General features: G+C 45.2%; 1 protein-coding gene across 1 annotated transcript in view; it reads left to right on the plus strand.

Moving 5' to 3' along the window:
* The window catches only part of LOC144783054 (mitogen-activated protein kinase kinase kinase kinase 5-like), an 834,532-nt gene that overhangs the window by 294,770 nt on the left and 516,984 nt on the right, over window positions 1-22,778 (plus strand). The gene's annotated exons all lie outside the window — the stretch shown is intronic.

Below are 22,778 nucleotides of genomic sequence, written 5' to 3' on the forward strand. Positions count from 1 at the left end.
TTCTGCACTTCCCTTGCCTCTTTCTGAACCTTTCTTGCCTCTTTCTGTACCACTCTTGCCTCTTTCTGCAATTCTCTTGCTTCTTTCTACACCTCTCTTGCTTCTTTCTGCATCCCTCCTTTCTCTTTCTGTACCCCTCTTACCTATTTCTGCATCCCTGTTCCCTCTTTCTGCACCTTTCCTGCCTGTTTCCGTACTTCTCTTGCTTCTTTCTGTACCATTGTTGATTGATTCTGTACCTTTCTTGCCTCTTTCAGCACTTCTCTTGCTTCTTTCTGTACCTCTCTTGCCTCTTTCTGCACCCTTCTTCCCCTTTTTGCATCCCTCTTGCCCCTTTTTGCTGTTCTCTTGCCATTTTCTGCACCTCTCTTGCCTCTTTCTGCACCTCACTTGCCTCTTTCTGTACTTCTCTTGCTTTTTTCCACAACTCCGTTGCTTGTTTCAGCAATTCTCCTGCCTCTTTCTGCACTTCTTTTGCTTTTTTCTGCCCCTCTCTTGCGTCGTTATGCACCTCGGTTGCCTCTTTCTAAACCTCACTTGCTACTTTCTGCACCCCTCTTGCCTCTTTTTGCACCCCTACTTTCTCTTTCTGTACCTCTCTTACCTCTTTCTGCAAACCTGTTCCCTCTTTCTGCACTTTTCCTGCCTGTTTCTGCACTTCTCTTGCTTCTTTCTGTACCTTTGTTGGTTCTTTCTGCACTTCTCTTACTTCTTTCTGCACCCCTCCTGCCTCTTTCTGTACCTCTATTGCCTCTTTGTGCACCTCTTCTACTTTTTTCTGTACCGCTCTTGCTTCTTTTTGCACTTCTGTAGGTTCTTTCTGCATTGCTCTTGCTTCTTTCTGTACCTCACTTGCTGCTTTATGTACTTTTATTGCTTCTTGGTACACCTCTGTTGCTTCCTTCAGCAATTCTCCTGCCTCTTTCAGCACTTCTCTTCCTTCTTTCTTTACCCATCCTGCCTCTTTTTGTACCTCTTTTCCTCTTTGTGCACCTCTCCTACCTCTGTCTGCATCGCTTTTGCCTCTTTTTGTACCTCTCTTGCCTATTTCTGCAGTTCTCTTGCTTCTTTCTGCACCTCTCTTTCTTCTTTCTGCACCCTTCTTCCCTTGTTTGCATCTCTCTTCCCTCTTGCCTTCTCTTGGTTCTTTTTACCTCTGTTGGTTCTTTCAGCAATTCTCTTGTCTCTTTTTGCACCCCTCCTTTCTCTTTCTGTACCTCTCTTACCTCTTTCTGCACCCCTGTTCCCTCTTTCTGCACTTTTCCTGACTGTTTCTGCACTTCTCTTGCTCCTTCTGTACCTTTGTTGGTTCTTTCCGTACTTCTCTTGCTCTTTATGCACCTGTCTTGCATCTTTCTGCACCTCACTTGCTTCTTTCTGCATCCCTCCTGCCTCTTTCTGCACTTCTCTAGCTTGTTTCTGCACCTGTCTTGCATCTTTCTACACATCACTTGCTTCTGTCTGCATCCCTCCTGTCTCTTTCTGCACTTCCTTTGCTTCTATCTACACCTATCTTGCCTATTTCTGCTCCTCTCTTGCCTCTTTGTGCATTTTTTCTTGCCTGTTTCTGCGCTTCCCTTGCCTCTTTCTGAACCTTTCTTGCCTCTTCCTGTACCTCTCTTGCCTATTTCTGCAGTTCTCTTGCTTCTTCCTACACCTCTTTCTTCTTTCTGCACCCCTCCTTTCTCTTTCTGTACCTCACCCCTCCTTTCTCTTTCTGCACCCCTGTTCCCCTCTTTCTGCACCTTTCCTGCCTGTTTCTGTACCTCTCTTGCTTGTTTCTGTACCTTTGTTGGTTCTTTCTGTACCTTTCTTGCCTCTTTCAGCACTTCTCTTGCTTCTTTCTGTACCTCACTTGCCTCTTTCTCCACCTTTCTTCCCTTTTTTGCATCCCTCTTGGCCCTTTGTGCTGTTCTCTTGCCATTTTCTGCACCTCTCTAGCCTCTTTCTGCACCTCACTTGCCTCTTTCTGCACTTCTCTTGCTTTTTTCCACACCTGTTGCTTCTTTCAGCAATTCTCTTGCCTCTTTCTGCACTTCTTGTGATTGTTTCTGTACCTCTTTTGCATTGTTATGCACCTCTGTTGCCTCTTTCTAAACCTCACTTGCTTCTTTCTGCATCCCTCTTGCCTCTTTTTGCACCCCTCCTTTCTCTTTCTGTACCTCTCTTATCTCTTTCTGCACCCCTGTTCCCTCTTTCTGCACTTTTCCTGCCTGATTCTGCACTTCTCTTGCTCCTTTTGTACCTTTGTTGGTTCTTTATGTACTTCGCTTGCTCTTTCTGCACATGTCTTGTATCTTTCTGCACCTCACTTGCTTCTTTATGCATCCCTCCTGCCCCTTTATGCACTTCTCTAGCTTGTTTCTGCACCTATCTTGCTTGTTTCTGTACCTTTGTTGGTTCTTTCTGTACCTTGCTTGCCTCTTTCAGCACTTCTCTTGCTTCTTTCTGTACCTCTCTTGCCTCTTTCTGCACCTTTCTTCCCTTTTTTGCATCCCTCTTGGCCCTTTGTGCTGTTCTCTTGCCATTTTCTGCACCTCTCTAGCCTCTTTCTGCACCTCACTTGCCTCTTTCTGCACTTCTCTTGCTTTTTTCCACACCTGTTGCTTCTTTCAGCAATTCTCTTGCCTCTTTCTGCACTTCTTGTGATTGTTTCTGTACCTCTTTTGCATTGTTATGCACCTCTGTTGCCTCTTTCTAAACCTCACTTGCTTCTTTCTGCATCCCTCTTGCCTCTTTTTGCACCCCTCCTTTCTCTTTCTGTACCTCTCTTATCTCTTTCTGCACCCCTGTTCCCTCTTTCTGCACTTTTCCTGCCTGTTTCTGCACTTCTCTTGCTCCTTTTGTACCTTTGTTGGTTCTTTATGTACTTCTCTTGCTCTTTCTGCACCTGTCTTGTATCTTTCTGCACCTCACTTGCTTCTTTATGCATCCCTCCTGCCCCTTTATGCACTTCTCTAGCTTGTTTCTGCACCTATCTTGCATCTTTCTGTACCTCACTTGCTTCTTTCTTTATTCCTCCTGCCTTTTTCTGCACTTCCCTTGCTTCTATCTACACCTCTCTCTCTTGCCTATTTCTGCTCCTCTCTTGCCTCTTTCTGCGTTTTTCTTGCCTTTTTCTGCACTTCCCTTGCCTCTTTCTGAACCTTTCTTGCCTCTTTCTGTATCACTCTTGCCTTTTTCTGCAATTCTCTTGCTTCTTTCTACACCTCTCTTGCTTCTTTCTGCATCCCTCCTTTCTCTTTCTGTACCTCTCTTATCTCTTTCTGCACCCCTGTTCCCTCTTTCTGCACCTTTCCTGCCTGTTTCTGTACCTCTCTTGCTTCTTTCTGTACCATTGTTGGTTCATTCTGTACCTTTCTCGCCTCTTCCAGCACTTCTCTTGCTTCTTTCTGTACATCTCTTACCTCTTTCTGCACCCTTCTTCCCTTTTTTGCATCCCTCTTGCCCCTTTTTGCTGTTCTCCTGCCATTTTCTACACCTCTCTTGCCTCTTTCTGCACCTCACTTGCCTCTTTCTGCACTTCTCTTGCTTTTTTCCACAACTCTTTTCCTTGTTTCAGCAATTCTCCTGCCTCTTTCTGCACTTCTTTTGCTTGTTTCCGCCCCTCTTTTGCATCGTTATGCACCTCGGTTGCCTCTTTCTAAACCTCACTTGCTACTTTCTGCACCCCTCTTGCCTCTTTTTGCACCCCTCCTTTCTCTTTCAGCACCTCTCTCATCTCTTTCTGTAAACCTGTTCAGTCTTTCTGTACTTTTCCTGCCTGTTTCTGCACTTCTCTTGCTTCTTTCTGTACTTTGTTGGGTCTTTCTGCAGTTCTCTTACTCTTTCTGCAGCATTTGCGACTCTTTCAGCACCACTGTTGCTTCTTTCTGCACTTCTCTTACTTCTTTCTGCACCCCTCCTGCCCCTTTCTGTACCTCTATTGCCTCTTTGGGCACCTCTTCTACCTTTTTCTGTACCGCTCTTGCTTCTTTTTGCACTTCTGTTAGTTCTTTCTGCACTGCTCTTGCTTCTTTCTGTACCTCACTTGCTGCTTTATGTACTTCTATTGCTTCTTGGTACACCTCTGTTGCTTCCTTCAGCAATTCTCCTGCCTCTTTCAGCACTTCTCTTCCTTCTTTATTTACCCTTCCTGCCTCTTTTTGTACCTCTCTTCCTCTTTGTGCACCTCTCCTAACTCTGTCTGCACCGCTCTTGCCTCTTTTTGTACCACTGTTAGTTTTTCTGCACTGCTATTGCTTCTTTCTGCACCTCTCTTGCTTCTTTCTGCACCCTTCTTCCCTTGTTTGCATCTCTCTTCCCTCTTGCCTTCTCTTGGTTCTTTCTACCTCTGTTGCTTCTTTCAGCAATTCTCTTGCTTCTTTTTGCACCCCTCCTTTCTCTTTCTGTACCTCTCTTACCTCTTTCTGCACCCCTGTTCCCTCTTTCTGCACTTTTCCTGCCTGTTTCTGCACTTCTCTTGCTCCTTCTGTACCTTTGTTGGTTCTTTCCGCACTTCTCTTGCTCTTTCTGCACCTGTCTTGCATCTTTCTGCACCTCACTTGCTTCTTTATGCATCCCTCTTGCCTCTTTCTGCACTTCTCTAGCTTGTTTCTGCACCTGTCTTGCATCTTTCTACACCTCACTTGCTTCTGTCTGCATCCCTCCTGCCTCTTTCTGCACTTCCCTTGCTTCTATCTACACCTCTCTTGCCTATTTCTGCTCCTCTCTTGCCTCTTTGTGCATTTTTCTTGCCTGTTTATGCACTTCCCTTGCCTCTTTCTGAACCTTTCTTGCCTCTTTCTGTACTCTTGCCTATTTCTGCAGTTCTCTTGCTTCTTTCTATACCTCTCTTGCTTCTTTCTGCATCCCTCCTTTCTCTTTCTGTACCTCTCTAATCCCTTTCTGCACCCCTGTTCCCTCTTTCTGCACCTTTGCTGCCTGTTTCTGTACCTCTCTTGCTTCTTTCTGTACCATTGTTGGTTCATTCTGTACTTTTCTCGCCTCTTCCAGCACTTCTCTTGCTTCTTTCTGTACATCTCTTACCTCTTTCTGCACCCTTCTTCCCTTTTTTGCATCCCTCTTGCCCCTTTTTGCTGTTCTCTTGCCATTTTCTGCACCTCTCTTGCCTCTTTCTGCACCTCACTTGCCTCTTTCTGCACTTCTCTTGCTTTTTTCCACAACTCTGTTCCTTGTTTCAGCAATTCTCCTGCCTCTTTCTACACTTCTTTTACTTGTTTCCGCCCCTCTTTTGCATCGTTATGCACCTCGGTTGCCTCTTTCTAAACCTCACTTGCTACTTTCTGCACCCCTCTTGCCTCTTTTTGCTCCCCTCCTTTCTCTTTCAGCACCTCTCTCATCTCTTTCTGTAAACCTGTTCCGTCTTTCTGTACTTTTCCTGCCTGTTTCTGCACTTCTCTTGCTTCTTTCTGTACTTTGTTGGTTCTTTCTGCACTTCTCTTATCTTTCTGCAGCATTTGTGACTCTTTCACCACCACTGTTGCTTCTTTCTGCACTTCTCTTACTTCTTTCTGCACCCCTCCTGCCTCTTTCTGTACCTCTATTGCCTCTTTGTGCACCTCTTCTACCTTTTTCTGTACCGCTCTTGCTTCTTTTTGCACTTTTGTTGGTTCTTTCTGCACTGCTCTTGCTTCTTTCTGTACCTCACTTGCTGCTTTATGTACTTCTATTGCTTCTTGGTACACCTCTGTTGCTTCCTTCAGCAATTCTACTGCCTCTTTCAGCACTTCTCTTCCTTCTTTCTTTACCCTTCCTGCCTCTTTTTGTACCTATCTTCCTCTTTGTGCACCTCTCCTACCTCTGTCTGCATCGCTTTTGCCTCTTTTTGTACCTCTTTTGCCTATTTCTGCAGTTCTCTTGCTTCTTTCTGCACCTCTCTTGCTTCTTTCTGCACCCTTCTTCCCTTGTTTGCATCTCTCTTTCCTCTTGCCTTCTCTAGGTTCTTTCTACCTCTGTTGGTTCTTTCAGCAATTCTCTTGTCTCTTTTTGCACCCCTCCTTTCTATTTCTGAACCTCTCTTACCTCTTTCTGCACCCCTGTTCCCTCTTTCTGCACTTTTCCTGACTGTTTCTGCACGTCTCTTGCACCTTCTGTACCTTTGTTGGTTCTTTCCGTACTTCTCTTGCTCTTTCTGCACCTGTCTTGCATCTTTCTGCACCTCACTTGCTTCTTTATGCATCCCTCCTGCCTCTTTCTGCACTTCTCTAGCTTGTTTCTGCACCTGTCTTGCATCTTTCTACACATCACTTGCTTCTGTCTGCACCCCTCCTGTCTCTTTCTGCACTTCCCTTGCTTCTATCTACACCTATCTTGCCTATTTCTGCTCCTCTCTTGCCTCTTTGTGCATTTTTTCTTGCCTGTTTCTGCGCTTCCCTTGCCTCTTTCTGAACCTTTCTTGCCTCTTTCTGTACCTCTCTTGCCTATTTCTTCAGTTCTCTTGCTTCTTTCTGCACCCCTCCTTTCTCTTTCTGTACCTCACCCCTCCTTTCTCTTTCTGCACCCCTGTTCCCCTCTTTCTGCACCTTCCCTGCCTGTTTTTGTACCTCTCTTGCTTGTTTCTGTACCTTTGATGGTTCTTTCTGTACCTTTCTTGCCTCTTTCAGCACGCACTTCTCTTGCTTCTTTCTGTACCTCTCTTGCCTCTTTCTGCACCTTTCTTCCCTTTTTTGCATCCCTCTTGGCCCTTTGTGCTGTTCTCTTGCCATTTTCTGCACCTCTCTAGCCTCTTTCTGCACCTCACTTGCCTCTTTCTGCACTTCTCTTGCTTTTTTCCACACCTGTTGCTTCTTTCAGCAATTCTCTTGCCTCTTTCTGCACTTCTTGTGATTGTTTCTGTACCTTTTTTGCATTGTTATGCACCTCTGTTGCCTCTTTCTAAACCTCACTTGCTTCTTTCTGCATCCCTCTTGCCTCTTTTTGCACCCCTCCTTTCTCTTTCTGTACCTCTCTTATCTCTTTCTGCACCCCTGTTCCCTCTTTCTGCACTTTTCCTGCCTGTTTCTGCACTTCTCTTGCTCCTTTTGTACCTTTGTTGGTTCTTTATGTACTTCTCTTGCTCTTTCTGCACCTGTCTTGTATCTTTCTGCACCTCACTTGCTTCTTTATGCATCCCTCCTGCCCCTTTATGCACTTCTCTAGCTTGTTTCTGCACCTATCTTGCTTGTTTCTGTACCTTTGTTGGTTCTTTCTGTACCTTTCTTGCCTCTTTCAGCACTTCTCTTGCTTCTTTCTGTACCTCTCTTGCCTCTTTCTGCACCTTTCTTCCCTTTTTTGCATCCCTCTTGGCCCTTTGTGCTGTTCTCTTGCCATTTTCTGCACCTCTCTAGCCTCTTTCTGCACCTCACTTGCCTCTTTCTGCACTTCTCTTGCTTTTTTCCACACCTGTTGCTTCTTTCAGCAATTCTCTTGCCTCTTTCTGCACTTCTTGTGATTGTTTCTGTACCTCTTTTGCATTGTTATGCACCTCTGTTGCCTCTTTCTAAACCTCACTTGCTTCTTTCTGCATCCCTCTTGCCTCTTTTTGCACCCCTCCTTTCTCTTTCTGTACCTCTCTTATCTCTTTCTGCACCCCTGTTCCCTCTTTCTGCACTTTTCCTGCCTGTTTCTGCACTTCTCTTGCTCCTTTTGTACCTTTGTTGGTTCTTTATGTACTTCTCTTGCTCTTTCTGCACCTGTCTTGTATCTTTCTGCACCTCACTTGCTTCTTTATGCATCCCTCCTGCCCCTTTCTGCACTTCTCTAGCTTGTTTCTGCACCTATCTTGCATCTTTCTGTACCTCACTTGCTTCTTTCTTTATTCTTCCTGCCTTTTTCTGCACTTCCCTTGCTTCTATCTACACCTCTCTCTCTTGCCTATTTCTGCTCCTCTCTTGCCTCTTTCTGCATTTTTCTTGCCTGTTTCTGCACTTCCCTTGCCTCTTTCTGAACCTTTCTTGCCTCTTTCTGTATCACTCTTGCCTCTTTCTGCAATTCTCTTGCTTCTTTCTACACCTCTCTTGCTTCTTTCTGCATCCCTCCTTTCTCTTTCTGTACCTCTCTTATCTCTTTCTGCACCCCTGTTCCCTCTTTCTGCACCTTTCCTGCCTGTTTCTGTACCTCTCTTGCTTCTTTCTGTACCATTGTTGGTTCATTCTGTACCTTTCTCGCCTCTTCCAGCACTTCTCTTGCTTCTTTCTGTACATCTCTTACCTCTTTCTGCACCCTTCTTCCCTTTTTTGCATCCCTCTTGCCCCTTTTTGCTGTTCTCCTGCCATTTTCTACACCTCTCTTGCCTCTTTCTGCACCTCACTTGCCTCTTTCTGCACTTCTCTTGCTTTTTTCCACAACTCTTTTCCTTGTTTCAGCAATTCTCCTGCCTCTTTCTGCACTTCTTTTGCTTGTTTCCGCCCCTCTTTTGCATCGTTATGCACCTCGGTTGCCTCTTTCTAAACCTCACTTGCTACTTTCTGCACCCCTCTTGCCTCTTTTTGCACCCCTCCTTTCTCTTTCAGCACCTCTCTCATCTCTTTCTGTAAACCTGTTCAGTCTTTCTGTACTTTTCCTGCCTGTTTCTGCTCTTCTCTTGCTTCTTTCTGTACTTTGTTGGGTCTTTCTGCACTTCTCTTACTCTTTCTGCAGCATTTGCGACTCTTTCAGCACCACTGTTGCTTCTTTCTGCACTTCTCTTACTTCTTTCTGCACCCCTCCTGCCCCTTTCTGTACCTCTATTGCCTCTTTGGGCACCTCTTCTACCTTTTTCTGTACCGCTCTTGCTTCTTTTTGCACTTCTGTTAGTTCTTTCTGCACTGCTCTTGCTTCTTTCTGTACCTCACTTGCTGCTTTATGTACTTCTATTGCTTCTTGGTACACCTCTGTTGCTTCCTTCAGCAATTCTCCTGCCTCTTTCAGCACTTCTCTTCCTTCTTTCTTTACCCTTCCTGCCTCTTTTTGTACCTCTCTTCCTCTTTGTGCACCTCTCCTAACTCTGTCTGCACCGCTCTTGCCTCTTTTTGTACCACTGTTAGTTCTTTCTGCACTGCTATTGCTTCTTTCTGCACCTCTCTTGCTTCTTTCTGCACCCTTCTTCCCTTGTTTGCATCTCTCTTCCCTCTTGCCTTCTCTTGGTTCTTTCTACCTCTGTTGCTTCTTTCAGCAATTCTCTTGCTTCTTTTTGCACCCCTCCTTTCTCTTTCTATACCTCTCTTACCTCTTTCTGCACCCCTGTTCCCTCTTTCTGCACTTTCCTGCCTGTTTTCTGCACTTCTCTTGCTCCTTCTGTACCTTTGTTGGTTCTTTCCGCACTTCTCTTGCTCTTTCTGCACCTGTCTTGCATCTTTCTGCACCTCACTTGCTTCTTTATGCATCCCTCTTGCCTCTTTCTGCACTTCTCTAGCTTGTTTCTGCACCTGTCTTGCATCTTTCTACACCTCACTTGCTTCTGTCTGCATCCCTCCTGCCTCTTTCTGCACTTCCCTTGCTTCTATCTACACCTCTCTTGCCTATTTCTGCTCCTCTCTTGCCTCTTTGTGCATTTTTCTTGCCTGTTTATGCACTTCCCTTGCCTCTTTCTGAACCTTTCTTGCCTCTTTCTGTACTCTTGCCTATTTCTGCAGTTCTCTTGCTTCTTTCTACACCTCTCTTGCTTCTTTCTGCATCCCTCCTTTCTCTTTCTGTACCTCTCTAATCTATTTCTGCACCCCTGTTCCCTCTTTCTGCACCTTTGCTGCCTGTTTCTGTACCTCTCTTGCTTCTTTCTGTACCATTGTTGGTTCATTCTGTACTTTTCTCGCCTCTTCCAGCACTTCTCTTGCTTCTTTCTGTACATCTCTTACCTCTTTCTGCACCCTTCTTCCCTTTTTTGCATCCCTCTTGCCCCTTTTTGCTGTTCTCTTGCCATTTTCTGCACCTCTCTTGCCTCTTTCTGCACCTCACTTGCCTCTTTCTGCACTTCTCTTGCTTTTTTCCACAACTCTGTTCCTTGTTTCAGCAATTCTCCTGCCTCTTTCTGCACTTCTTTTACTTGTTTCTGCACCTCTTTTGCATCGTTATGCACCTCGGTTGCCTCTTTATAAACCTCACTTGCTACTTTCTGCACCCCTCTTGCCTCTTTTTGCTCCCCTCCTTTCTCTTTCAGCACCTCTCTCATCTCTTTCTGTAAACCTGTTCCGTCTTTCTGTACTTTTCCTGCCTGTTTCTGCACTTCTCTTGCTTCTTTCTGTACTTTGTTGGTTCTTTCTGCACTTCTCTTACTCTTTCTGCAGCATTTGCGACTCTTTCAGCACCACTGTTGCTTCTTTCAGCACTTCTCTTACTTCTTTCTGCACCCCTCCTGCTTTTTCTGTACCTCTATTGCCTCTTTGTGCACCTCTGCTACCTTTTTCTGTACCGCTCTTGCTTCTTTTTGCACTTTTGTTGGTTCTTTCTGCACTGCTCTTGCTTCTTTCTGTACCTCTCTTGCTGCTTTATGTACTTCTATTGCTTCTTGGTACACCTCTGTTGCTTCCTTCAGCAATTCTACTGCCTCTTTCAGCACTTCTCTTCCTTCTTTCTTTACCCTTCCTGCCTCTTTTTGTACCTATCTTCCTCTTTGTGCACCTCTCCTACCTCTGTCTGCATCGCTTTTGCCTCTTTTTGTACCTCTTTTGCCTATTTCTGCAGTTCTCTTGCTTCTTTCTGCACCTCTCTTGCTTCTTTCTGCACCCTTCTTCCCTTGTTTGCATCTCTCTTCCCTCTTGCCTTCTCTAGGTTCTTTCTACCTCTGTTGGTTCTTTCAGCAATTCTCTTGTCTCTTTTTGCACCCCTCCTTTCTCTTTCTGAACCTCTCTTACCTCTTTCTGCACCCCTGTTCCCTCTTTCTGCACTTTTCCTGACTGTTTCTGCACGTCTCTTGCTCCTTCTGTACCGTTGTTGGTTCTTTCCGTACTTCTCTTGCTCTTTCTGCACCTGTCTTGCATCTTTCTGCACCTCACTTGCTTCTTTCTGCATCCCTCCTGCCTCTTTCTGCACTTCTCTAGCTTGTTTCTGCACCTGTCTTGCATCTTTCTACACATCACTTGCTTCTGTCTGCACCCCTCCTGTCTCTTTCTGCACTTCCCTTGCTTCTATCTACACCTATCTTGCCTATTTCTGCTCCTCTCTTGCCTCTTTGTGCATTTTTTCTTGCCTGTTTCTGCGCTTCCCTTGCCTCTTTCTGAACCTTTCTTGCCTCTTTCTGTACCTCTCTTGCCTATTTCTTCAGTTCTCTTGCTTCTTCCTACACCTCTCTTGCTTCTTTCTGCACCCCTCCTTTCTCTTTCTGTACCTCACCCCTCCTTTTTCTTTCTGCACCCCTGTTCCCCTCTTTCTGCACCTTCCCTGCCTGTTTTTGTACCTCTCTTGCTTGTTTCTGTACCTTTGTTGGTTCTTTCTGTACCTTTCTTGCCTCTTTCAGCACGCACTTCTCTTGCTTCTTTCTGTACCTCTCTTGCCTCTTTCTGCACCTTTCTTCCCTTTTTTGTATCCCTCTTGGCCCTTTGTGCTGTTCTCTTGCCATTTTCTGCACCTCTCTAGCCTCTTTCTGCACCTCACTTGCCTCTTTCTGCACTTCTCTTGCTTTTTTCCACACTTGTTGCTTCTTTCATCAATTCTCTTGCCTCTTTCTGCACTTCTTTTGATTGTTTCTGTACCTCTTTTGCATTGTTATGCACCTCTGTTGCCTCTTTCTAAACCTCATTTGCTTCCTTCTGCATCCCTCTTGCCTCTTTTTGCACCCCTCCTTTCTCTTTCTGTACCTCTCTTATCTCTTTCTGCACCCCTGTTCCCTCTTTCTGCACTTTTCCTGCCTGTTTCTGCACTTCTCTTGCTCCTTTTGTACCTTTGTTGGTTCTTTCTGTACTTCTTTTGCTCTTTCTGCACCTCACTTGCTTCTTTATGCATCCTGCCTCTTTTTGCACTTCTCTAGCTTGTTTCTGCGCCTATCTTGCATCTTTCTGTACCTCACTTGCTTCTTTCTGCAATCCTCCTCTCTCTTTCTGCACTTCCCTTGCTTCTATCTACACCTCTCTCTCTTGCCTATTTCTGCTCCTCTCTTGCCTCTTTGTGCATGTTTCTTGCCTGTTCCTGCACTTCCCTTGCCTCTTTCTGAACCTTTCTTGACTCTTTCTGTACCACTATTGCCTCTTTCTGTAATTCTCTTGCTTCTTTCTACACCTCCCTTGCTTCTTTCTGCATCCCTCCTTTCTCTTTCTGTACCTCTCTTATCTCTTTCCGCACCCCTGTTCCATCTTTCTGCACCTTTCCTGCCTGTTTCTGTACCTCTCTTGCTTCTTTCTGTACCATTGTTGGTTCATTCTGTACCTTTCTCGCCTCTTCCAGCACTTCTCTTGCTTCTTTCTGTACATCTCTTACCTCTTTCTGCACCCTTCTTCCCTTTTCTGCATCCCTCTTGCCCCTTTTTGCTGTTCTCTTGCCATTTTCTGCACCTCTCTTGCCTCTTTCTGCACCTCACTTGCCTCTTTCTGCACTTCTCTTGCTTTTTTCCACAACTCTGTTCCTTGTTTCAGCAATTCTCCTGCCTCTTTCTGCACTTCTTTTGCTTGTTTCCGCCCCTCTTTTGCATCGTTATGCACCTCGGTTGCCTCTTTCTAAACCTCACTTGCTACTTTCTGCACCCATCTTGCCTCTTTTTGCACCCCTCCTTTTTCTTTCAGCACCTCTCTCATCTCTTTCTGTAAACCTGTTCCGTCTTTCTGTACTTTTCCTGCCTGTTTCTGCACTTCTCTTGCTTCTTTCTGTACTTTGTTGGGTCTTTCTGCACTTCTCTTACTCTTTCTGCAGCATTTGCGACTCTTTCAGCACCACTGTTGCTTCTTTCTGCACTTCTCTTACTTCTTTCTGCACCCCTCCTGCCTCTTTCTGTACCTCTATTGCCTCTTTGTGCACCTCTTCTACCTTTTTCTGTACCGCTCTTGCTTCTTTTTGCACTTTTGTTGATTCTTTCTGCACTGCTCTTGCTTCTTTCTGTACCTCACTTGCTGCTTTATGTACTTCTATTGCTTCTTGGTACACCTCTGTTGCTTCCTTCAGCAATTCTCCTGCCTCTTTCAGCACTTCTCTTCCTTCTTTCTTTACCCTTCCTGCCTCTTTTTGTACCTCTCTTCCTCTTTGTGCACCTCTCCTAACTCTGTCTGCACCGCTCTTGCCTCTTTTTGTACCACTGTTAGTTCTTTCTGCACTGCTATTGCTTCTTTCTGCACCTCTCTTGCTTCTTTCTGCACCCTTCTTCCCTTGTTTGCATCTCTCTTCCCTCTTGCCTTCTCTTGGTTCTTTCTACCTCTGTTGCTTCTTTCAGCAATTCTCTTGCTTCTTTTTGCACCCCTCCTTTCCCTTTATGTACCTCTTGTACCTCTTTCTGCACCCCTGTTCCCTCTTTCTGCACTTTTCCTGCCTGTTTCTGCACTTCTCTAGCTCCTTCTGTACCTTTGTTGGTACTTTCCGCACTTCTCTTGCTCTTTCTGCACCTGTTTTGCATCTTTCTGCACCTCACTTGCTTCTTTATGCATCCCTCCTGCCTATTTCTGCACTTCTCTAGCTTGTTTCTGCACCTGTCTTGCATCTTTCTACACCTCACTTGCTTCTGTCTGCATCCCTCCTGCCTCTTTCTGCACTTCCCTTGCTTTTATCTACACCTCTCTTGCCTATTTCTGCTCCTCTCTTGCCTCTTTGTGCATTTTTCTTGCCTGTTTATGCACTTCCCTTGCCTCTTTCTGAACTTTTCTTGCCTCTTTCTGTACTCTTGCCTATTTCTGCAGTTCTCTTGCTTCTTTCTACACCTCTCTTGTTTCTTTCTGCACCTCTCCTTTCTATTTCTGTACCTCACCCCTCATTTCTCTTTCTACACCCCGTTCCCTCTTTCTGCACATTTCCTGCCTGTTTATGTTTCTCTCTTGCTTCTTTCTGTACCTTTGTTGATTCTTTCTGTACCTTTCTTGCCTCTTTCAGCACTTCTCTTGCTTTTTTTCTGTACCTCTCTTGCCTCTTTCTGCACCTTTCTTCCCTTTTTTGCATCCCTCTTGGCCCTTTGTGCTGTTCTCCTGCCATTTTCTGCACCTCTCTAGCCTCTTTCTGCACCTCACTTGCCTCTTTCTGCACTTCTCTTGCTTTTTTCCACAACTATGTTGCTTCTTTCAGCAATTCCCTTGCCTCTTTCTGCCCTTCTTTTGCTTGTTTCTGCCCCTCTCTTGCGTCGTTATGCACCTCTGTTGCCTCTTTCTAAACTTCACTTGCTACTTTCTGCACCCCTCTTGACTCTTTTTGCACCCCTCCTTTTTCTTTCTGCACCCTTGTTCCCTCTTTCTGCACTTTTCTTGCCTGTTTCTGCACTTCTCTTGCTTCTTCCCTTACCTTTGTTGGTTCTTTCTGTACTTTTCTTGCTCTTTCTGCAGCCTTTGCGACTCTTTCAGCACCACTGTTGCTTCTTTCTTCACTTCCCTTACTTCTTTCTTCACCCCTCCTGACTCTTTCTGTACCTCTATTGCTTCTTTGTGCATCTATTCTACCTTTTTCTGTACCGCTCTTGCTTCTTTTTGCACTTCTGTTAGTTCTTTCTGCACTGCTCTTGCTTCTTTCTGTACCTCACTTGCAGCTTTATGTACTTCTATTGCTTCTTGGTACACCTCTGTTGCTTTCTTCAGCAATTCTCCTGCCTCTTTCAGCACTCCTCTTCCGTCTTTCTTTACCCTTCCTACCTTTTTCTGTACCTCTCTTGCCTCTTTGTGCACCTCTCCTACCTCTGTCTGCACCGCTCTTGCCTCTTTTTGCACCTATGTTAGTTCATTCTGCACTGCTATTGCTTCTTTCTGCACCTCTCTTGCTTCTTTCTGCACTTCCCTTGCTTTTTCCACACCTCTGTTGTTTCTTTCAGCCATTCTCTTGCCTTTTCTGTACTTCTTTTGCTTGTTTCTGCACCTCTCTTGCTTCTTTATGCACCTCTGTTTTTTTTTCTACACATCACTTTCCTCTATCTGCACCCGTCTTGCCTCTTTCTGCACCCCTGTTCCCTCTTTCTGCGCCTTTCTTGCCTATTTCTGTACCTCTCTTGCTGCTTTCTGTACCTCTATTGGTTCTTTCTGTACTTCTCTTGCTCTTTCTGCCCCCTTCGCGACTCTTTCAGCACCCCTGTTACTTCTTTCTGCACTTCTCTTTCTTATTTCTGCACCCCTCCTGCCTCTTTCTACGCCTCTCTTGCCTCTTTGGGCACCTCTTCAACCTTTTTCTGCACCCCTCTTGCCTCTTTTTGCATCCCTCTTCCCTCCTACCTTCTCTTGGTTCTTCTACCTCTGTTGCTTCTTTCAGTAATTCTCTTGCCTCATTCTGCACCCCTCTCTTGCCTCTTCTTTGTGCACATCTCCTACCTCTTTCTGCACTCCTCTGGCCTCCTTTTGCACCTCTGTTGGTTCATTCTGCACTGCTATTGCCTGTTTCTACACCTCTCTTGCCTCTTTGTGCACCCCTTCTACCTTTTTCTGCATCCCTCTTGCCTCTTTCTGTTGTTGTCCTGCCATTCTCTACACCTCTCTTGCCTTTTTCTGCATCTCACTTGCCTCTTTCTGCACTTCCCTTTCTTTTTTCCACACCTCTGTTGCTTCTTTCAGCCATTCTCCTGCCTTTTTCTGTACTTCTTTTACATGTTTCTGCACCTCTCTTGCATCTTTATGCACCTCTGTTGCTTCTTTCTACACATCACTTGCTTCTATCTGCACCCCTCTTGCCTCTTTGTGCACTTCTGTTCCCTCTTTCCGCACCTTTCTTGCCTATTTCTGTACCTCTCTTGCTTCTTTCTGTACCTCTATTGGTTCTTTCTGTACTTCTCTTGCTCTTTCTGCACCCTTCGCGACTCTTTCAGCACCACTGTTGCTTCTTTCTGCACTGCGCTTCCTTATTTCTGCACCCCCCCTGCCTCTTTCTACACATCTCTTGCCTCTTTGTGCACCTCTTCTACCTTTTTCTGCACCCCTCTTGCCTCTTTTTGCACCTCTGTTGGTTCTTTCCGCACTGATTTTGCTTCTTTCTCCACCCCTCTTACCTCTTTTTGCACCTCTGTTGGTTCTTTCTGCACTTCTCTTCCTTATTTCTGCATTCCTCCTGCCTCTTTCTACACCTCTCTTGCCTCTTTGTGCACCCCTTCTACCTTTTTCTGCACCCCTCTTGCCTCTTTTTGCACCTCTGTTGGTTCTTTCTGCACTGCTTTTGCTTCTTTCTGTACCTCACTTGCCTCTTTCTGTACCTCTCTTGCTTCTTTCTACACCTCTGTTGCTTCTTTCAGCAATTCCCTTGCCTCTTTCTGTACTCCTCTTCCTTCTTTTTGTACCCTTCCTGCCTCTTTCTGCTCCTCTGTTGCTACTTCCTGCACCCCTCTTGCCTCTTTCTGCACTCCACTTGCTTCTGTCTGCACCTTTCTTGCCTGTTTTGGCACCTCTTTTGCTTCTTTCTGCACTTCCTTTGCCTATTTCTGCACCTCTGACTTAGAGGTAGTTTTAATCCCCCTGCCCTATTATGTACTAGGGCCTTACAGTGGAGGTCATGCCAATCACAGCAGAACTCCAAACCATAGTGTACTCTAGTGTATGGAGTCATTTTTACTGTATTCTAGGTGTCTATCAGCATAGCACCGGCCCCAGGCCTGGATATTCAGAGTCAGTTACCACCAGTATCAGTCACCAAAAAGGTACGGGCACAGGATGACTTTGCAACAATTCCTCTTTCTCCACCTCTGTTGGTTCTGTCTGCATATATCTTGCTTCTTTCTGCACCTTTTTTAATCTTTCTGGACTTCTGTTACCTCTTTCTGCATTTCTCTTGCTTCTTTTGGCGCTGATCTTCCTCTTTCTGCACATGTCCTTCATCTGTAGACATAGTTAGAAATTAGCATTTAAAAAACCTTTGAAATTCACTGAAAAAAACATAGGTTTCAGGAACGTCATAGTTAGAAATGAGCATTTAAAAATCCTTTGAAATTCACTGAAAAAGCATAGGTTTCAGGGACTTTATAGTTAGGACTTAGCATTTAAAAAACCTTAGAAATTCACTGAAAAAACTTCAGGTTTCAGGGACGGTATAGTCAGTCTGACATTTCACTCGTACAAAACCAGAGAAATTTGGCCGTTATAGTTAGTTGAGCTAACTATAACTTGCGCCCCAACAATGCACTGCTGATGACATCACAAATGACATTACTGATGACATCACTGATGACATCATCCACGTGATAATCTGATGTACCTCCCCATACCCTAATATAACCTTTGATACACCCACTCTAAAATACAGACTACCATTTTCGAAACCATAGACACACCAATACCAGTTACTACATACACACTCACTGATTCCTCATACATGCAGTCACTCATCAATACAGCACTATCATATGCACTCATACACCTATACAGACACTCACACACTGCCATTCATCCATAGAGTTACTCGCACACCAAGTCAGTCATGCAAAGAATCAATCTCACTCCCATTTACTCACCTATACAGCTATGCACACACGCCCTCGCTAATTCATACAGATACTAACACATACTTACTTTCTTATATAATCCCTGATACAAGCACACACTCATCCATACAGTCACTCTCACATAATAGTCATTTATATACTCTATCACTCACATATACTGCCTTTTACATATGTAGTTACTCACACATGTACCACTGAGACATCAAGTCATTCACCAACACACCCATACACACACTCACACACCCATACAGCCCTTCACAGATGCACTCTTGAACCCATACACCCAGTGAATCACCCACTCACACATCTATACACAGTCACATACCCCCCCCCACCCACTCACAAAGACACTCAGGCACCCACACAGATATTCAGACAACAAATCAATAATCCATATAGACACTCATGTAGCAACTCACCAACCCATGTAGCCACTTACACACCAACTGACAGACTGATACATACATTTACACAGTTTAGTCACTAAACCATGCATTCAGTACAACACGTTTAATCACTCACTTATACAGTCAGTCACACATCTACTAAATCATCTATTCAGACACTTATACACCCACTCATTCTTCAATACACCTTGGCATATATATCTATATAAAACATATTTAAACTTTACAGAAATACGCAGCCACTGGATAATGTCATCATTGATGTCATCAGTGATGTCATGAATGATGTAATATGTGATGTCAACAATCAGCAGTGCATTGCGGGGGCGTGAGTTATAGTTAGCTCAACTAACTATAACAGCCAAATTTCTCTGGTTTTGTACGAGTGAAATGTCCAACTAACTATAATGTCCCTGAAACCTGTGTTTTTTCAGTGAATTACTAAGGTTTTTTAAATGCTAATTGCTAACTATAATGTCACTGAAACCTATGTTTTTTTTCACCTGAAAAAATATATATATATTATATTAAAAAAGTGGTATGCAACCAAACTAAATACTGAGACTCGTGAGGCGGCTCAGGAACCCACCAGTATCACAGGAGGAGATGTCGAAACCATACATCTACTTCATGAGCTGAGGGCTGACTTGAACATACTTGACAATCCCATACTTAATTTAATTAATGATGATATACGTATTGACCTTAACTACCGCAGTGGCTTCAGGCCTAAATCTGTATTTCTTCCACAGATTGTGAATGAACCAATTGATATCTTTGAGAGAGCCATGGTTAAAGAATTTGACAAACTGTCTAAACACAGGAACTTTGTGAAATGTAATTTGACTGATGTACAGTTTAAAGCTATTAAGACCCTTAGTAATGATAAGAGTATTGTCATAAAGAAAGCAGATAAAGGGGGGAACATGGTGGTGTTACCACGTAGCATGTACATCAATGAAAGATTGTCCCAGCTTAGAGATGGCACTAAATACGAGAAAAGCAATAGAGCTAGTTACAATACGAGCATTACAGTATACTCAGAACAACTTAATGATTGGAGGGAGAGAGGTCTAATCAGTCGAGAAGAATTCAACTTTCTCCTTAACAGATATCCTAAAATACCCGCCCTCTACCTATTGCCCAAAGTGCACAAAAGCATGACCGAACCCCCTGGGAGACCTATTGTCTCTTCCAGAGGTAGCTGCTGGGAGAACACTTCCAGATATGTGGATTTCTTCCTGCAGCCCCTGGTACAAGAATTGCCCTCGTACCTTAGGGATTCTGGTGACTTTCTGCAAAAGATCAGTAACATCACTTGGAACCCAACTTGGCAGCTCATGACTCTCGATGTCAGTAGCCTGTACACAAATTTGGGAAAAGGGGGGTGGTGATGGACAGAGCTTCTGAATGATGCAGAATACTCTTACCAAGTCAAGAGATCATGGTTTTAATCCATCACTGTTTTTTAGCTCACTGCACCATCCCAGCTCAGAACCTGGCTATATGCAAATTAGTCTGTTCCTGTCCCAGTGGATGATGGGAACAGGGCAAACCAAACTACCAAGCCAATTCTTATACTGGGAAGGAAACAAGCTTCCGGGGACCGGTTTCTGGCATCACAGCCTTCTTCGGCCCGGCTTGCTTGAATCCTGATGGTGCAATGAGCAAGGGACTCACGTCTGAGTATACCCTCCCACACATAGTGTGGATAAAACCGATTTGGGAAAAGGGGGGTGGTGATGGACAGAGCTTCTGAATGATGCAGAATACTCTTACCAAGTCAAGAGATCATGGTTTTAATCCATCACCGTTTTTTAGCTCACTGCACCATCCCAGCTCAGAACCCGGCTATATGCAAATTAGTCTGTTCCTGTCCCAGTGCATGATGGGAACAGGGCAAACCAAACTACCAAGCCAATTCTTATACTGGGAAGGAAACAAGCTTCCGGGGACCGGTTTCTGGCATCACAGCCTTCTTCGGCCCGGCTTGCTTGAATCCTGATGGTGCAATGAGCAAGGGACTCACGTCTCAGTATACCCTCCCACACATAGTGTGGATAAAACCGATTTGGGAAAAGGGGGGTGGTGATGGACAGAGCCTCTGAATGATGCAGAATACTCTTACCAAGTCAAGAGATCATGGTTTTAATCCATCACCGTTTTTTAGCTCACTGCACCATCCCAGCTCAGAACACGGCTATATGCAAATTAGTCTGTTCCTGTCCCAGTGCATGATGGGAACAGGGCAAACCAAACTACCAAGCCAATTCTTATACTGGGAAGGAAACAAGCTTCCGGGGACCGGTTTCTGGCATCACAGCCTTCTTCGGCCCGGCTTGCTTGAATCCTGATGGTGCAATGAGCAAGGGACTCACGTCTGAGTATACCCTCCCACACATAGTGTGGATAAAACCGATTTGGGAAAAGGGGGGTGGTGATGGACAGAGCTTCTGAATGATGCAGAATACTCTTACCAAGTCAAGAGATCATGGTTTTAATCCATCACCGTTTTTTAGCTCACTGCACCATCCCAGCTCAGAACCCGGCTATATGCAAATTAGTCTGTTCCTGTCCCAGTGCATGATGGGAACAGGGCAAACCAAACTACCAAGCCAATCCTTATACTGGGAAGGAAACAAGCTTCCAGGGACCAGTTTCTGGCATCACAGCCTTCTTCGGCCCGGCTTGCTTGAATCCTGATGGTGCAATGAGCAAGGGACTCACGTCTGAGTATACCCTCCCACACATAGTGTGGATAAAACCGATTTGGGAAAAGGGGGGTGGTGATGGACAGAGCTTCTGAATGATGCAGAATACTCTTACCAAGTCAAGAGATCATGGTTTTAATCCATCACTGTTTTTTAGCTCACTGCACCATCCCAGCTTAGAACCTGGCTATATGCAAATTAGTCTGTTCCTGTCCCAGTGCATGATGGGAACAGGGCAAACCAAACTACCAAGCCAATTCTTATACTGGGAAGGAAACAAGCTTCCGGGGACCAGTTTCTGGCATCACAGCCTTCTTCGGCCCGGCTTGTTTGAATCCTGATGGTGCAATGAGCAAGGGACTCACGTCTCAGTATACACTCCCACACATAGTGTGGATAAAACCGATTTGGGAAAAGGGGGGTGGTGATGGACAGAGCCTCTGAATGATGCAGAATACTCTTACCAAGTCAAGAGATCATGGTTTTAATCCATCAACGTTTTTTAGCTCACTGCACCATCCCAGCTCAGAACACGGCTATATGCAAATTAGTCTGTTCCTGTCCCAGTGCATGATGGGAACAGGGCAAACCAAACTACCAAGCCAATCCTTATACTGGGAAGGAAACAAGCTTCCAGGGACCAGTTTCTGGCATCACAGCCTTCTTCGGCCCGGCTTGCTTGAATCCTGATGGTGCAATGAGCAAGGGACTCACGTCTGAGTATACCCTCCCACACATAGTGTGGATAAAACCGATTTGGGAAAAGGGGGGTGGTGATGGACAGAGCTTCTGAATGATGCAGAATACTCTTACCAAGTCAAGAGATCATGGTTTTAATCCATCACTGTTTTTTAGCTCACTGCACCATCCCAGCTTAGAACCTGGCTATATGCAAATTAGTCTGTTCCTGTCCCAGTGCATGATGGGAACAGGGCAAACCAAACTACCAAGCCAATTCTTATACTGGGAAGGAAACAAGCTTCCGGGGACCAGTTTCTGGCATCACAGCCTTCTTCGGCCCGGCTTGTTTGAATCCTGATGGTGCAATGAGCAAGGGACTCACGTCTCAGTATACACTCCCACACATAGTGTGGATAAAACCGATTTGGGAAAAGGGGGGTGGTGATGGACAGAGCCTCTGAATGATGCAGAATACTCTTACCAAGTCAAGAGATCATGGTTTTAATCCATCAACGTTTTTTAGCTCACTGCACCATCCCAGCTCAGAACACGGCTATATGCAAATTAGTCTGTTCCTGTCCCAGTGCATGATGGGAACAGGGCAAACCAAACTACCAAGCCAATTCTTATACTGGGAAGGAAGCAAGCTTCCGGGGACCAGTTTCTGGCATCACAGCCTTCTTCGGCCCGGCTTGCTTGAATCCTGATGGTGCAATGAGCAAGGGACTCACGTCTGAGTATACCCTCCCACACATAGTGTGGATAAAACCGATTTGGGAAAAGGGGGGTGGTGATGGACAGAGCTTCTGAATGATGCAGAATACTCTTACCAAGTCAAGAAATCATAGTTTTAATCCATCACCGTTTTTTAGCTCACTGCACCATCCCAGCTCAGAACCCGGCTATATGCAAATTAGTCTGTTCCTGTCCCAGTGCATGATGGGAACAAGGCAAACCAAACTACCAAGCCAATTCTTATACTGGGAAGGAAACAAGCTTCCGGGGACCGGTTTCTGGCATCACAGCCTTCTTCGGCCCGGCTTGCTTGAATCCTGATGGTGCAATGAGCAAGGGACTCACGTCTCAGTATACCCTCCCACACATAGTGTGGATAAAACCGATTTGGGAAAAGGGGGGTGGTGATGGACAGAGCCTCTGAATGATGCAGAATACTCTTACCAAGTCAAGAGATCATGGTTTTAATCCATCACCGTTTTTTAGCTCACTGCACCATCCCAGCTCAGAACACGGCTATATGCAAATTAGTCTGTTCCTGTCCCAGTGCATGATGGGAACAGGGCAAACCAAACTACCAAGCCAATTCTTATACTGGGAAGGAAACAAGCTTCCGGGGACCGGTTTCTGGCATCACAGCCTTCTTCGGCCCGGCTTGCTTGAATCCTGATGGTGCAATGAGCAAGGGACTCACGTCTGAGTATACCCTCCCACACATAGTGTGGATAAAACCGATTTGGGAAAAGGGGGGTGGTGATG

Source organism: Lissotriton helveticus, chromosome 9 (genome assembly GCF_964261635.1).
Source record: "Lissotriton helveticus chromosome 9, aLisHel1.1, whole genome shotgun sequence".
Taxonomy (NCBI): domain Eukaryota; kingdom Metazoa; phylum Chordata; class Amphibia; order Caudata; family Salamandridae; genus Lissotriton; species Lissotriton helveticus.